Below are 9,746 nucleotides of genomic sequence, written 5' to 3'. Positions count from 1 at the left end.
TCGAAATGTCAGTCCCGATGTCTTCCCTTACCACCTAAGGTCGTTGCGGTTGCATCAACTGATCTCTCTCCCATACCTACACCCTATTTGGATTTCGCTGACGTGTTCTCCAAACAGGGTGCTGAGGTTCTTCCACCCCATAGGCCGTATGACTGTGCCATAGACCTTATCCCAGGTTCGGTTCCACCTAAAGGCAGGGTTTACCCCCTGTCGATACCTGAGTCGGAGGCCATGTCGACCTATATAAGAGAGAGTTTAGAGAAGGGGTTCATTCGTAAGTCTGTCTCTCCCGCGGGAGCTGGGTTTTTCTTTGTTCGGAAGAAAGAGGGTGATTTGCGTCCCTGCATAGATTACAGGGGTCTCAACGCAATCACAATAAAGAACAAATACCCATTACCTTTAATTTCGGAGCTCTTTGACAGACTGAGAGGAGCTCAAGTTTTTACGAAGTTGGATCTGCGGGGTGCGTATAACTTGGTACGAATTCGAAAGGGTGACGAATGGAAGACCGCTTTTAACACCCGAGACGGTCACTATGAATACCTCGTCATGCCTTTTGGGTTATGTAATGCACCCGCAGTATTTCAGGACTTCGTAAACGATGTGTTCAGGGATTTACTGTTATCCTCAGTAGTGGTGTATCTGGACGACATCCTGATTTTTTCTCCTGATCTGGAGACTCATCGTCAGGATGTCGTTCGTGTCCTTTCCCGTTTAAGGGAGCACTCATTGTTTGCTAAACTCGAGAAATGTGTATTCGAGCAGTCCTCATTGCCTTTTTTGGGTTACATTATCTCACAAGAGGGTCTGGCTATGGATCCTGCGAAGCTCTCTGCTGTCCTGCAATGGTCCGAACCTCATTCCTTGAAGGCGGTGCAACGCTTCTTAGGATTCATAAATTATTACAGGCAGTTCATACCCCATTTTTCTACTTTGGTGGCCCCTTTGGTGGCCTTGACTAAGAAAGGTGCTAATCCCAAAGCCTGGTCTACTGAGACATCTCAGGCTTTTGAGGCAGTAAAAAGACACTTTTCAACTGCTCCCGTTCTTCAAAGACCCGATGAGAATAAGCCCTTCCTCTTAGAGGTTGATGCCTCTTCAGTGGGTGCTGGTGCGGTCTTGTATCAAAAGAACGGTGCAGGTAGAAAAAGGCCGTGTTTCTTCTTTGCTAAAACCTTTTCACCGGCAGAGAGAAACTATACCATTGGGGATAGGGAACTGCTCGCCTTGAGATTAGCCTTGGAGGAGTGGCGTCACTTGCTGGAAGGAGCGAAACATCCTTTCCAGGTCTATACAGACCATAAGAATCTGACGTACTTACAAACCGCTCAGCGTCTGAATCCTCGCCAAGCCCGCTGGTCCTTGTTTTTCTCCCGCTTTCACTTCTCCATCAACTATCTGTCTGGGAGTAAGAATAACAAGGCAGACGCCCTGTCTCGCTCTATGCTTTCTACCCAGGAAGAGATTGACGAACCTCGTCTTATCCTTCCCTCCAGGGTTTTTCATACGCTCTCCCCTGTGACGTTAGACCAAATCCCACCGGGCAAGACCTTTGTTCCGCCTGATCGACAGAATGATATACTGTCATGGGCCCACACCTCAAAGGTGGGTGGGCATTTTGGTATTAGGCGGACACGAGAGTTACTGGAGAGGTGGTATTGGTGGCCACACTTAGCCAGCCACGTCAAGAGATATGTCGGTTCCTGCTACTCGTGTGCTCGCAACCGTCCATTACGGCAGAGACCGGCTGGGCTCTTGCATCCTTTACCAGTGCCAGATAGACCATGGGAGGTGGTAGGCATGGACTTTGTGGGTGATCTTCCATGTTCACAGGGACATAGATTTGTGTGGGTCATTACGGACCATTTCTCCCGGATGGTTCATCTCGTACTGTTATCGAGAATCCCATCTTCCAGGGTACTAGCCAAACTATTCCTCAAGCATGTCTTTAGGCTTCACGGGATGCCAGATCGTATCATTTGTGATAGAGGCCCGCAATTTACTTCCCGTTTCTGGCGAGATCTTTGTAGCCTTCTGCAAATTGAGTTGAATCTCTCTTCGGCATACCATCCGGAGACTAATGGTTTGGTTGAACGTACCAATCAATCTATGATTATATACCTTCGACACTTTGTTGCTGAGAACCACGATAACTGGTCCTCCCTCCTACCCTGGGCAGAATTTGCCCTTAACAATTCGCTGGCTGAGGCCACTGGGCAGACACCGTTCGTACTCAATAATGGGCAACACCCTAGGGTACCAGTACCGTTTCCCGCTGCTGCACCTCCTCCTCTTGTGGCCGACTGGGCAACTAATGCCAGAGAGGTTTGGGATCGGACTCAAGAGTCGATCCAAGCAGCTAAGGACCGTATGAAGACGGTGTCCGATCGGTTTCGTCGCCCGGCTCCTGTCTTTTCTCCAGGGGACTTTGTGTGGCTCTCTGCAAAACACGTGAGACTTAGAGTGAGCTCTGTCAAATTTGCTCCTCGCTTCCTGGGTCCTTATGAGGTTCTTCGACAGGTAAATCCTGTAGTCTATCAATTGAAGTTACCTGTCCATCTTAGGATTCATGACAAATTCCATGTCTCACTGCTAAAGCCGGCTATTTTACCTCACGCTCGTGAAGTGCACTCTCCTGCCTCTGATTCCTCTTGCTCTAGCTATGAGGTACGAGCCATAGTTGGTTCTAAGATGGTTAGAGGGCGCAGGTTCTTCTTGATAGATTGGGAGGGCTATGGTCCGGAACATCGCTCTTGGGAGCCTGAGGAGGCTGTCCATGCTCCCGACTTAGTTGCCGATTACCTGCGTCGCCGGGAGGGGGGCCCTTGAGGGGGAGGTACTGTTACGGTTGCTGCGAGCACTGGAGACTATGTCCAGATTTCTTGCTACTGCACATGTGCGAGCGCTGGAGACTAAGTCCAGATTTCTTGCTACTGCACATGTGCGAGCGCTGGAGACTAAGTCCAGATTTCTTGCTACTGCACATGTGCGAGCGCCGGAGACTAAGTCCAATCTTGGAGCCATTGCACATGTGCGGGTGACATCATCGCTGACACGAGGTCACATGTCTCTGACACCTTCTATGCCGATTGGTCGCTGGTCATGTGCTTGTGACGTCTTGCTCGGTGATAGGCCAGCATGACGTCACTCCTGTCGTTCTGGCAGCGGATTGGCTCTGGTGTCCTCCATCTTGGATGAGGCACAGAGTCTATATAAGACCCTGACACACGCCGCATGGTGCTCAGTCCTCTTGGTTCATGCATATGAGTAGACGCTCTGTGCACGTTCCTCTAGGCATTCCTCTGTCTATGCTAGGTGAGCGCTACCGGCAGGGTAGCGTTCTTATACCTTACAGCTTCGGCTGCTGTCCGTATCCTTACCTCTTAGGGGAGCGGACATAGGCAGGTGCCTGAGGCACATGGTCTGGCTGGGCCTTGTGATTCTACTCGTAGGTGGACGTTGCCGCTAGGGTAACGTTCCTTATACTGCGTCTGGCAGTTGTTCGTATCCTCGCACACTAGGGGAGCGAACAGAGGTAGGAGCTTTGTGCGGCTTACGCTGCTGTTCGTCTCTTTTGCACCACTAGAAGAGCGGACCTAGGCAGGTGCCATATCTAGTGGTTCGTGTCCTCGCACACTAGTGGAGCGAACGCAGGTAGGAGCTTTGTGCGGCTTATGCTGCTGTTCGTCTCTTTTGCACCACTAGAAGAGCGGACCTAGGTAGGTGCCATTTCGCACACATTGCCTTTGTCTCTGTGATTATTAACAGAGATCATTCCACACACCCTCCAAGTAAGGGAGGAATTGCTTTACTTACTTATTATATCCTTCTGTGAGTTAACAGAGGTATTGCACTCTGCCATAGTCTGCAGCAAAGTCTTTGCACGGTGGACCCTGACTGTCTGATACTCCTTTCAGTTATTATCAGACAGCCCCCCGTAACAATGTGTCTGTATATACTCATGGTTGGGAGTGTTGTATTTTCTAGGATGGCCGCTTAAACTATTGCCTGAATTTTAATATGAACATCTAATTATTTATAAGCTTATTTATTCTATTTATTTTGGTGGCTTTCTTACTCCCTCCCCCCAGCACATTGGCACTTTAATTGCATTAGTTGTGAGAAAATCTGTCTTTGAGACAATTTTTGCCGGATATTACTTGGCCATATAGATCTATTATAGGTGGCAATTATTTATTTATTTATTTAAAAACTCCCATGAAATGTGTATATATGGAGTTTTTATGGTATAATTAAATTTGATATCTAGTCCATGACCCTTAGTACTGTATTTATCATCTTGCACTTTTTCTTGCTGTTTTTTCTATTGTATATTTTGAATGATTTTAATTCATATTTCAATAAAAATTAATTTTTAATCTATTTATATTGTCACTTCTTTTTTGAACATGGAAACATGTTCAAAGTTGTTGTTTACAGGATTTAAATAAGCAGAGAGTTAGCAAAGGAAACGCCCATTGCACAACACACCTGGTCCAAGTCCAAACCATTCCTGGCCACCAGAGGGAGCCTCCCAGCAGCCAAAACATAACTAACATTCACAACAGTCAGGCACTCGAGAAGGTCAACAGAGGCAGTGGAGGAGGATGCAACTGACGACGAAGTTACCTTGCGCCTTCCTGGACAGAGGAAGAGTACTGGTAGCACGTCTACAACTGCATCCTTAGCCACCACTCTGCCTCTGAGCACTAGTCGGGGGGGCTCAGCAGGTCGCATGCCCTCTAAGCCTTGCCTAGCCTGGTCCTTTTTTGACAAAGCAAAAGATCGGCCAAATCATGTGATCTGTAAAATTTGTCGTGAATCTGTTAGTAGAGGCCAAAACCTCAGCAGTTTGACAACTTCTTCCATGAATCGTCACATGAATAAATATCATATGTCCCAGTGGGAAGCTCACCGTGCTGCAATGCGGCCTAGCGTAGCGGACCATCCACCGCCTGCCCCTTCCAGTGCATCCGCGCGCTCTTCAACTGTGGGCACAGCTGTCACACCTGGTTTTCCACGCACAACTTCCACCACGGTAACCGCAACAGGCAGTTTGCTTGGTAGGTCGTCAGTTGGTTTGGAAGGGGAAACAAATGCGTGTGTACAGCTCTCTCATACATCGATAGCACCAACGTTGGATGAAGGCGACATCATGTCTACGCCTGCACTTTCCTCACAAACCTGCATTTTTCCAGGGACACCCTACTCCGTCTACACACAGCAGCCAGATCTCTGTCCCTCAGATGTGGACAAATAAAAGGCCATTTCCTGCGACCCATGACAAAGCTAAGAGGTTGACTTTATCCCTCTGTAAGCTCTTGGCTACCGAAATGCTGCCTTTCCGCCTGGTGGACACACAGGATTTGAGACCTTATGTCTGTTGCTGTGCCCCAGTACCAGATGCCCAGTCGCCACTACTTCTCTAAGAAAGGTGTGCCTGCGCTACACCAGCATATCGCACACAACATCACCGCTTCTTTGAGAAACTCTGGGTGCATTTCACCACCGATACTTGGACCAGTAAGCATGGACAGGGACGTTACATGTCGCTGACTGGGCACTGGGTAACTATGGTGATAGATGGTGAAGGGTCTGCTGCACAAGTCTTGCCATCCCCACGACTTGTGTGTCAATCCTCTGTCTGTCCAAGTTCCTCCACTGCTTCTGCCTCCTCAACCTCGTCTGGGTCCTCCACCTCCGCCCCAAGCCTGCCTGGTCAGGCCACCAGAGTTTTCACTGCGCAGAAGGAATCACGCACCCGTCATTACTATGCTGGCAGCAGAGCGCAACGGCATCAGCCTGGTAAGGCCGTTTGCGACAATGCTGCAAACCTGGGTGCGGCCCTTCGCCTAGGCAAGGTGACACACGTGCCTTGTATGGCTCATGTGTTGAACCTTGTTGTCCAGCAATTTTTAACACACTATCCCAGCCTAGAAGGCCTTATGAACAGGGCACGAAAACTGTCTGCTCACTTCCGCCGTTCAACCGCCGCAGCTGAGCGACTTGCATCGCTCCAGAAGTCTTTCGGCCTGCCGGTTCATCGCCTGAAATGTGATGTGCCGACACGCTGGAATTCGACTCTCCACATGTTACAGCGACTGTGGCAGCACCGCCGAGCCCTAATGCAATACGTCATGACGTATAGCCTGGGCCAACGAGATGCAGAGGTGGGGCAGATCACCCTGATGGAGTGGTCTCAGATCAAGGACCTATGCACCCTTCTGCACAGTTTCGACATGGCGAGGAATATGTTTAGCGCTGACAATGCCATTATCAGCATGACAATTCCAGTCATTTACATGCTGGAGCACACGCTAATCACTATTCGGACTCAAGGGGTGGGGCAATAGAAAGGGGAGGAACTACAGGAGGATTCATATGCGCAAGAGACAACAACATCACCAAGGTCCAGACGTTCATCATCCCCAAGGCGGCAGGCATGGAACCATGGGGGACAGGGATCAACAAGGGTGCATGGTAGCATGCGAAATGTTGAGGAAGGTGCAGGAGAACATGAAGAAATGGAGGACGAACTGTCCATGGACATGGAAGACTCAGCGGATGAGGGAGACCTTGGTCAAATTTCAGTTGAATGAGGTTGGGGGGAGATGTCAGAAAAAGAAAGAACGGTTAGCACCTCTATGCCACAAACACAGCGTGGACTTGGTCCGCATGGCTGCGCCAGACACATGAGCGCCTTCTTGCTGCACTACCTACAACATGACCCTCGTATTGTCAAAATTAGAAGTGATGATGACTACTGGCTTGCCACACTATTAGATCCCCAGTACAAGTCCAAATTTTGTGACATAATTCCAGCCATAGAAAGGGACGCACGTATGCAGGAGTATCAGCAGAAGCTGTTACTCAATCTTAGCTCGGCTTTTCCACCAAACAACCGTGCAGGTGCAGGGAATGAATCTCCCAGTTGTAACTTGACTAACATGGGACGGTCTCGTCATCTTCAACAGTCTACCTGTACCAGCAGCACCGTATCTGGTGCTGATAACAGCAATTTTATTGAACCTTTTCATAATTTTTTTAGACCCTCCTTTGCAAGGCCACCAGAGACAACAAGTCTGACACATAGTCAACGTCTGGAGAGGATGATACAGGAGTATCTCCAAATGAACATCGATGCCATGACTTTGCAAATGGAGCTTTGCTCATTTTGGGCTTCAAATCTTGAAAAATGGCCTGAGGTCTCCACTTATGCCTTGGAGATCTTGTCGTGTCCAGTTGCCAGTGTTGTCTCTGAACGTGTCTTCAGTGCTGCTGGGTGTGTGCTGACAGATAAGCGCACGCGTCTGTCCAGTGACAATGTGGACAAACTAACTTCATCAAAATGAACAATATATAGAATAGAATCTGGCTCACATATGGGTTAGGTGCCTCCGAGAAATAAGTCAAATATACAAAGAGTCAGCTCGGGCACTCAGAAAACATGAAAAATTAGAAAATGTTGATGCTTTTTAATTCCAATTTTATTCATGCAAAGGTTTGTATTATTATGACGTTTCGGCAATACAATTTAGGCCTTTATCAAATAAATGATCACTGAAAGAACAAAAGAAAATATATACCATAGTAAATACATAATGTTACTCTCACATACATGTACAATCAATTTTTACATAGTGCATGAGACAAAAATTTGGCAAATGTTTTGACAAAGAACAAATCATAGAAAAAATAAATAAAAATAAAACCTTATTACACGTTTGGTGTGAACAATCAATAGTCCATAGGTTGAGAGACCCTAGTGCTTATTAGACCCAAGTACAGAGTTGTTACAATGTAAAAGAATACATACCACAGGAAATGTATATGAGGCTAGACTGGTGAAACTGAGTTCACATGTGTTGGCCAATGGTAACTTAGTAATCAACCTGAAGTAAAGAACAGAGTCGTCTAAGAAAATTACATATATTTCATGTATATGTGTAGATAGGGGACCGGTAGGTAAAATGTAAAATGTAAGACAGAGGGTATATAGGCTAAACATTTCTGATAGAATTACCTTTGCTAGTGTCTATATGGTATACCTCTTGGAGACCCAACGTTCATTAGAGTGCTGTGGCGTATGGCCCACTAAATGGCATAGGATACAAGGAAAGCAGCAAAAGTTAGATTATGACATCCATCAAGTGGAAGGGCCGGGGCAACCCGCAGACATATCTAATTCTTGCGACTTCATATTAAGTTAACATATAGGGTAAGAGGAATAATATATACATATGAAGTTACCTTTACTATTATCTATGGAATAGGTCTCCCAAGGGGCTCATGTTCAATGAATTGCTGTGGTGTAGGACCCACCAGGTTGCTTTAAATATAAAGAAAACAGAATCTATCAGCCTAAAAAACGTGGAGGGGATGAGACACACGGCCTTTGTCACTCACCACAATATGTGTCAAGATCAATGTTATGTAGTATAAGAATGTGACTCCAAGTCTTTGGAACTAGAATATACAGAGACTGTGCATCAATATATCCACAGGCTAAGTTCAGACAGTGATCATGTAAATATACTGGGGGATGCCACCAACCTTATTAAACTGTCAGGGTCTCCTTAGGGTATGAAAGCCCTGTGTCTACAGCCCCCCTGTGAAGATCTATAAGATTATCATAGTCAGCTGCTGTATTATATTAACCATTCCAAAAGGGGTATAAGTAAATCCCTGTTAGTTACCTGGGTACGCAAGATGCAGTGGTGATTCCGTGGGGATGAAGGCTGTATGTGGGGTGAAAGCCCGTGGTGTCCGGAGGTGCCGGTGCGTGCATGGCGGCCGCCATTTAAAGCTAGAGCACGTGTGTGGGAAGTCCTACAAGTGGAACGCAGCGCCGTCGGTGGAACGCAGCCGCGCGCATGCGCAGGGGGGTTCCAGCCGGGAATGCCCCCCGCGCATGCGCGCCGGCGAACCAGTTTGCCCGAGCTGACTCTTTGTACATCAAAATGAACAAGTCATGGATCCATAAGGAATTTACAACCCCTGTGTCATCCTGGGGAGAGTAAATGCTTGTGTATTTTGAATGTGCTTGATGCAAATCTAGCTGTGAAGTGTACAACTAGGGCACAAGTGCTGCCACTGAAGGGGTGGGTGTCTGTGTGGCCCAATTTTTGGAAAAAAGGGAGACTCCGCTTGGAGTCCCCTTGCGGTGTTTTGCATGATTTTAGAAGGGCATGCCATACCTATATCTGTGTCTCATCCTCCTTTTCCTCGTCAAGCTGTTTTGTTTTCTCATGAGAATTTGTTCTTGTCACTTTCACATGTGTGTGTTGTGTTATGAGTTGTTTGTCACCTTTTGGACACCTTTGAGGGTGTTTTCTAGGTGTTTTTATGTGTTTGTGATTGCCTCCCATTGTTTCCTATGGGGTTCGAGTGGTTCGCCTAACCGAACGCGAACCAGACCTCGGTTCGGCGAACCGAACTCGAGCCGAACCACGACCGGTTCGCTCATCTCTAGTCGTGTTACACAATCTACAAGTGCACAAAGATATTACACAGTCACCACGCGAAAAGTGGGCCTGTGCACCCCCAATTGCCAGGGCTGAATTATAGTCACAGTCCGGCCCGGACACCCAGGTATGGTAGTGCTCGCTCATCATTACTCGTCGTCGCATCATCTTACAGTTCAAGAGCAGTGAATGATTTATAGAAATCTGTCCACTGTTTGTTTTTTTTTTTTTTTTTTTTTAACGCAACGTAAACTGACCAACACGGCAATTTCTTGTGAGTTT

Source organism: Anomaloglossus baeobatrachus, chromosome 3 (assembly GCF_048569485.1).
Source record: "Anomaloglossus baeobatrachus isolate aAnoBae1 chromosome 3, aAnoBae1.hap1, whole genome shotgun sequence".
In the NCBI taxonomy this organism is placed as follows: Eukaryota; Metazoa; Chordata; class Amphibia; order Anura; family Aromobatidae; genus Anomaloglossus; species Anomaloglossus baeobatrachus.
This window is presented reverse-complemented; position numbering follows the sequence as displayed.